This window comes from Suncus etruscus, chromosome 12 (genome assembly GCF_024139225.1).
Source record: "Suncus etruscus isolate mSunEtr1 chromosome 12, mSunEtr1.pri.cur, whole genome shotgun sequence".
Classification (NCBI taxonomy): domain Eukaryota; kingdom Metazoa; phylum Chordata; class Mammalia; order Eulipotyphla; family Soricidae; genus Suncus; species Suncus etruscus.
The window spans coordinates 102,666,003-102,673,550 of NC_064859.1; the positions used below are offsets into that span (position 1 = coordinate 102,666,003).

General features: G+C 41.8%; 1 non-coding gene across 1 annotated transcript; it reads right to left on the minus strand.

The window, feature by feature from the left end:
* Nucleotides 1-4,980: 4,980 nt before the first annotated feature.
* On the minus strand, nt 4,981-5,087 carry LOC126025092 (U6 spliceosomal RNA). Its single transcript, XR_007501138.1, has one exon. It is a non-coding gene; the product is annotated as a U6 spliceosomal RNA (small nuclear RNA).
* Nucleotides 5,088-7,548: the final 2,461 nt, after the last annotated feature.

The window sequence follows — 7,548 nt, forward strand, 5'->3', positions numbered from 1 at the left end:
CTTTTTCTTTTCTTTTCTGTGGTTTTTGGGTCACACCGGCAGTGCTCAGGGGTTACTTGGCTCCTTGCTTAGAAATTGCTCCTGGCAGGCACAGGGGACCATATGGGATGCCGGGATTCGAACCAATGACCTTCTGCATGAAAGGCAAACGCCTTACCTCCATGCTATCTCTCCGGCCCCAAGTTTTTCTTTTTATACCCAGCATGGCAAGGGGGTGGTCTAAGTTCAACTGCCATACTTCAACAGCTTAGGTGTCTGTCAGCTCCCAGCCACAAGACCAAGCATATCCCTAGAACTCCAAGGCCATGCTTGAGTCATAAGTTGATATTTTAACACTGGTGAGGGGACATCCAACTCAGCATTATTCTCCAAAAATTCCCTAAGTGGGGCTGGAGTAATAACACAGTGGGGAAGGCATTGGCATTGCACATGGCAGATCTGAGTTTGATACCTGGCATCTCATAGGGTGTCCCAAGCCTGCCAGAAGTGATTTATGAATACAAAGCCAGGAGTTTTCCTGAACATCGTTGGGTGTGACCCCAAAATACAATAAATAAATAAAATAAAATAAAAATAAAAATTCTACTAATGCCACATGGGTTCTTTTCCTGCTTTTCAGACAGAATGTCTGGTTGCTGAGGGAGGCCTGGGATTCACCTGACTTCTCCCTTCACTCACTCACATTGTCTTGTTTGCTACTTTTTTTTTCCTGTACAGTTCCCTTATTATCAGTCTCTTCTTGAATGTCACATCCTGGACTTTTATCAAAAGTTCTTTGTGAGCCAGGATTAAGTCTTACTCTTCGTCTGGCCAGCACAGTGTCCAGGATGGAGTTAGTGCTCAGGAAGGTTCGGTGAATGAGTCGCTGTGTCAGGAGCTGTTACACAAGACTGGCATGTGCTAGGCCTTGAGTTCGATCCCCAGCACTTGTGGTGGGCACAAAGTAGCTCGTCCTTCATCCTGAACCACGCCTATTGGCAAAAGGACTGGATGAAGACCCGGATTCATCATTGATGGTGGACTGCTTTCTAGATCTTTCTAGATCTTTCCATGACTGGACGAAGACCCAACTTCGCTATCTGTGTTCACTCTGTTCAGTCAGGAATGGCAACCTGTGAGACAGGATCAGTCAGGAACTGATCCGCATTTTCAAGATAAAGATGGCCTCATTGTTTTTTGCAAGATAAAGGCACCATCATTATCTCAAGGCCTGGTCAATAATGGTGGGTTACTGTCAGCCTATGGGCTAACCAAGTCCTGATTGATGCCTGGGCAAGCTTGCCAGCTAAGGAGGCCAGCACTTTCGTCTATGAAGGAGGCAGCTAATCTCTGGCCACCAAACTCTCATTTAAGCAACAAGAGAGCCACACTCAGATCATCTTTCTGCATTATTCTCAGGCAAGGATATTCCAAGCACTCTTAGAAGTACAGAGTCGAAAAGACATTTTATACATTTCATAAAAGCTTTTTTTAAAAATGATAATGGGACTTTTTTTTTTTAATTTTACCACTGTTGTTGAAAAACAATTCTTCCTCAAATGCTATGTGGGAAACTAGTTTAATTGGTACAATCTTGATCAATTGCTAACAATCCTGATAGCTGGTGGTTCTTAAACTAATGCATTTTATTTTATGCTCTCATGAAAATAGATACAATTATACAATTAACTGGGGCCATTTTATCCAGATGAATTTAATCCAACTGAATTTTTGAGAGCAAATGAATTTGATGACAGATACTCTCTATTAGTTATTTACTTAGTCTGTGTTACCCTCCAAAACAGGGGCTTGAGTCTTGGTTTTGCAAGACAGATATGACAGATTAGCAAAGTCTACAGGGGCAGCTTCAATTTAGTTTCCTATTAAAAGCCAGTTCACTAAAGTGAACTTTTGCCATGTTATTTAGTTTAGTAAATGAGCCCAGCTACTTATTGCTGATTCATCATTGATGGTTGATAGTATTAAAAATGTAGTCAGAATTTTCAATTTATGGGAACTGTGGAATCCCTGTGTTCTGTTGAGCTCTCGAGTCTTCTCATTTGTTTCTCTTCCTTTACCTGCATCACAGAGATATTTATCTCTTCGAGGAAAAGACCACTTTAATTTAATCAGAATCAAATCAACTCTGGGAATGAAGATAATAAGAGATGTTGAGTATGTGGAAGAGCGAAAATAGAGTGTTAGAAATGAATTTGACCTCTGTCTTCTTGAATGCTTAAGAGAACGTGCAGAGGGAAGAGGTTAATTCCCTGTCACCAAAAAAATAAGTATCTACATCTGAAAAATTTGGTTTGCTATAGTTATAACCTATCTTAGTAGCATTTTCATGAAGTGAACATATACCTCTCTAGTACTGGTGAATACAAGTCTTTGGGATGCCTGAAGAGTCTGTGTCAGCGAGTATAATCTAAAGACTAAAGTGGATGTCAAATGTCCTTGTTTCCATTTATTGAAATGGAATCTAAAGGCACTTTAACTTGCTTTATGGTCTAGTTTCCTGAAAAAGAAAAAAAAAACCCACTCACTTCCATATACACAATTTTCATTTTCTCTTTTGTGTACAAATCCTGTTTCCTCCCTGCCAGTGAGATGGGAGAAAGAGTAGATAAATTTTTATGTCAACACATTATTGAAATAGATGGACAATGGCAGAGAGACAGTGACACAGATGGACTACTGTCACAGAAAAATAAGGTAGCCTCAGTTTCCCAACATGGCCCAGTCAAAAACTTGGAAATGCAAATTTACAGAGGAAAATGAATATTATTTCTTCTTTAATTAGTACTCAAAGCATTCTCAAGGATGTAGCTAGATCATTAAACATTAAAGTAAATGAAATTTATGGAAGAAAAATAATATCACGGTGTTCTTTTCAGACATTTCACTAATTACCTTTCACATACTGTTTTCTTTGTTTTGCTTTAAAGCACCAGGAGACAGCACAGGATAAGGACAGGGTAAGAAAGACACAGGGCCAACTCCCAACTCTTTCTTTCCTGTTATCTGTGAGCTGTAACTTGACTATCTTACAGGCAAGCGCTAGGATGAATGAATTCTATAGGCTTTGCTCAGACGTGCACTCGGGGACTAGCAGAACCCAACAGCACTGAATATTTCATCTCTGACTTACTCAACGCACGGATAAAAAGCTCAGTGGGAATATGAAAGTTTCCCTGACTCTTAAAACCCAAAGTGCGTTCACAACAATACTTCTATTTAACAGTATGTCTTTCATCAATACGGGCAAAGCAATGGTAACATTAGCTAAGAATCAGAAGGAGCTGTCATCCCTTAGATGAGTCTGATTGATCTTCAGCAATGACTGGCAGTTCATAATCTGTTCCATAGATGACCTCTCCTCTCCTCCTGGAGAGGTCAAAAGACTAAAGTCATCATCATTGTTGTATTTTATTATTAATTAGAAGCAAATGCATTGCAGCAGGTAGAATGTTCCATGGATTCTTGGATATTATTTATAAACCACATCTAATTGAGAGAATGATTTGAGATATTTATCCCTGCCTGCTTATCTCTCTCTGATTACTGCATGGCATTGTCTTGGATGCTGTTAGTCATGTGTCACCGTATTCATGTGAGTGCATGTCTTCACGGGTTTGTCCTTGAGAACTGATGGGTCCCTTCGTAGGCTCATGTTCAGGGCCTGATATGGGGTTGGAGTTGGCTCACATCAGGACCAACTCATTAGTGCTCATGAGCAGAGGATCAAAACACACACACATACACACACATGCACACACACACACATGACACATTGGGTCAGAGCAGGATTGACTTAGAAACTCTGAGCAGAACTTTGAAAACCAATCTTCTCTATTCTCCATGAAACTCTATCTCTCTCTGGCCTCCCAATGTCCCAACTCCCCATTATGATGGGCTGTTTGGGGAGATCCAGTTGCTCTCACAGTGGTTCTGGAGGTGGTATCTCCAACTATTAGTCTTCATGCCTAATTCTTCCCTTGTCTTTTTCCCTTTATTGCTTTCCACATGACTATCATTGTTGACGACAGTTTTCTGAGGAGGAAGAGATTCTAAAATGTTGTCCCTGTCCATAGTCTTGTTGCCACCAGCACACAGATGAGTTGAAAACGGAATCTCTAAGCCCCACCAAACATCACAGGGACAGTGTGGTCTCCCCCCACTCTCTGATTCTCTGACTAGCCTTCTGCGCCCAGAGCTGACATGTCAAATTGCTCTGATTTTCCTTCTTGACCACCCTTTGGCCATAGTATCTTTGACAAACCCTGAGGATCCAATTTACATTGGATAGGTCCAATGTAAATGAGGAAGCTTTATCCATTCTGCTAGTGGGTTGACTGGCGCTAGTTAGTTATTCATATATTTTGATATGCAATGAATGAAAACATCTCTACCTTAAAGTATGGACGAAGACATCTTCACCCTAAAGTAACGAATGAAGACATCTTTACCCTAAAGTCAATGAATAAAAACATCTTCACCCTTAAGACAATACATGAAAACATTTTCACCCTAAAACCAGTGCATCTCCCCCAAAGTGTTGACATTTAGAAAGGAAAAAAAAAGCATGAGTTACTTGGTCCTTTGCCAACCTTACGATTCAAAATTAATATGCCCTTTCAAGATGACTAGTGACTTGCTAAAACAATCTAAAAACCATCTAAAATTCCATTTAGGATCTGCCGTGCGGAGCCATAATGTCACATATACATATTTGCTTTTAACCTTTGGATAATTGTGACACATTCACATAGGTTTCAACTAAGGAGCTTGAGAGGTAACAAATAGTTCCTTATCAGTCCTTTATAATAGAATGTAAAAAAATAAACTGGCTGAAGCTTTTAAATAGAAAGTACCCTATTCACCAAGATTACATCAATAAATCTTCTAAAGAAGTCACCTAATTGGAGAAAACCACAATATTTTTCTCTTCAGAGGTGGTTGAACAAAAATTGGAGAGTCACCACTGTGTGCTTTTTTTTTTTTAATATGGAATGCTTCATGAATTTGCGTGTCATCCTTGCGCAGGGGCCATGCTAATCTTCTCTGTATCGTTCCAACTTTAGTAGATGTGCTGCCGAAGCGAGCACCCACTGTGTTTTCTTGCCAAAAGGAAGTGGTTCCCTCTCTCCTTTGCAGGATGGCGGGAAGGGAGGATTTACAAATGAAGCGACATTTGGCTGGATCTCTGAGTCTCTCTAGTGTCAGGATTGTTGTGGGGGGGGGTCTCCCACTCTCATGATCCTCATGGAGAGCCGAAGCAGAGACAGGACCAAAGTCCACATGAACAAAGAGGCTATTCTCCACTCTTGGGATCTCCACACCAGGAGGGATTCCCCACTTCCCATTCATACTGACATTTCTCCTGCTCCCCAAGCCCTCACTGATAGGGGATAGTTGTCCAAGTCTGTGTGATGGCACCTGCTATAGTCCTGCTACTCTGGGGATGAAAGAACCCAAGAGGGCAGTGACCATATGAGTTCTGAGCAGAGTTCTAGAACCATCCCCTTGCCCCAGACTCTCTCCACTGACTTTTCTTCTTACAGGCCTTTGGTTCCTTGAAAAGTTATGGAATATGTCCATAGACTTGCAAGGACTCCCTCAAAATTCCACCACTTTTAATCACAAGATGAAATTACATTTTACATTAAGTTTTGGGGAAATATTAAAAATAAAAAGCTGATCATTTCCTGACATACTGAATGAAACTTCCTTAGTCCAAAGTCTGCTTTGGCCTGGAAAAGCATCCATTGTCTTATTTATGAAAATATTGTTTGTTCCTCATCAGAGTACCTCAAAGTCCAGCTCCTCCTCTTCCCTGAGGCATCCTGCAGCAGGCCCTCCAGTACCCCAGTCTGGTTTTACCCCACTGACCAGCTTCCCAGCTCACACAACAACTTCCCATCTTACTCCTCCACTTTAACTTGGCTCCCCAGTGCAACTGAGGACAGAGAAGGTGGAAGTGGGTCTTGCCAGTCTGTCAACATGCCTAAATTTATCCTCAAAATGGGATCTCAAGATTTTCGACATATACAAAGATCCCGGAAGGCCTCAGAGGTCTGAGGTCAGTCAGGCAAGAGACTTGACAGTGCCTATTTCCCAGAAATGCTGACAGACTGTATGGAACAATAGCAGGACAGCCTCCTTTCCTCATTGAGGATCTCCTCAGGGCCCATTTCCTAGGAAAGGCTGGTGCCATCTACTGAGGAGGGAGTGGCAGAAAGGTTGGGAATGGTCTGTATGGATCAATAACAGGATTGCCTCCTTTTCCTCACCAAGGTTCTCCTCAGGGTCCATTTCTAAGAAAAGGCAGGAGCAGGCTTCTCAGAAGGGAACAACAGAAAGGCCAGGAGGAACTGCGGGGTGAGGTGGGTGACATCACTTGGTCATTGCATTTTATCCCAAATAGCAGTGACATAATTTAGACTAACTTTTCCATACTGAAGACAGTCCAAACCCCCACAGAGCCATGCTGGTTGGTATGTAGTGTTTAATTAACTATTTTAAAAGCATCTTTGGGTAGGGGCTCCTGTTACACTTTAGCTAAAGTTATGACAGCTTGTCTCGGTTAGTTTAAGAAAATAGGAGGCAGAGTTTATCCTCTCATGCATTCCGAATATTTGTCTTTTAAAGTGACGTAAATGAAACTAGCTCGCTTGAGAGATGTGGAAAAGATGTTTGAACCTGCTGTTTCTCTAGTGCTGTGCCAGTCTAAAAGAGACTAAAATAGACTAAAGCATGCCATAGGATGATGGCGAGTCCACATGTTAGTGGATGCTAAGAAGGCTCTTGAGCTATTAAAGAAATGGCATATTTTCTTCTTCTCGGAGGCTTATTTGGAACGATGGTGATTTCCAGCTGGAAGAAGAACCACCCACAATTCAAGTTCCTGGAGCTCCAACCATTCAATGAACTGCCTTCCACAAATGACGAACTAATCCAGAAAGCATCTTTGTCAACCGTGCAAGCCAGGGCGTTCTTGTGTGACTCTTGATTTGCCTCGTCATGTTTTGTTATTGGGGAAAGGAAAACTAATACTCTTTTTTTTTTTTTAAGTTTCTTTTTTCCTCATGGGATCTAAAACTTAGAATTCAAGGAAGAGTAGCTTAATGTTCACCCCAGATACAGACACGTGATTGACACAATACACACGAGTTTCCACCCAATCATCTGTGTGATGTTTCCTTTAACTCAGGCTTAGAAGAACACACACTTTTTGAGATGCGGAGATTAACCTTCCCCTGGACTTTCCTGTTTGGCCAGAAGTCTATGGATGTGGCTACAATTGGAAACGGAACTGTTTTTTTCCCTAATTATTCTAATAATCACTGGAGTAGCATTTCCACGTAGACCATCTGTGCACTGCCTGGATCAGAGAATCTTCTAGAAGCCCAGCAGACTGTTGTGCTGCTGTCAGGGGGCTTATCTTCCCACCCCGGCTTCCCCAGGCATCCTGGAAGGGGCCACAGCTGACCTTCCCCGAACATCACCGACAGCAGAACTGGTCATCCTGTACCTAAAAGGTCCCCTTGGACTTCCTAAATTCTAGAT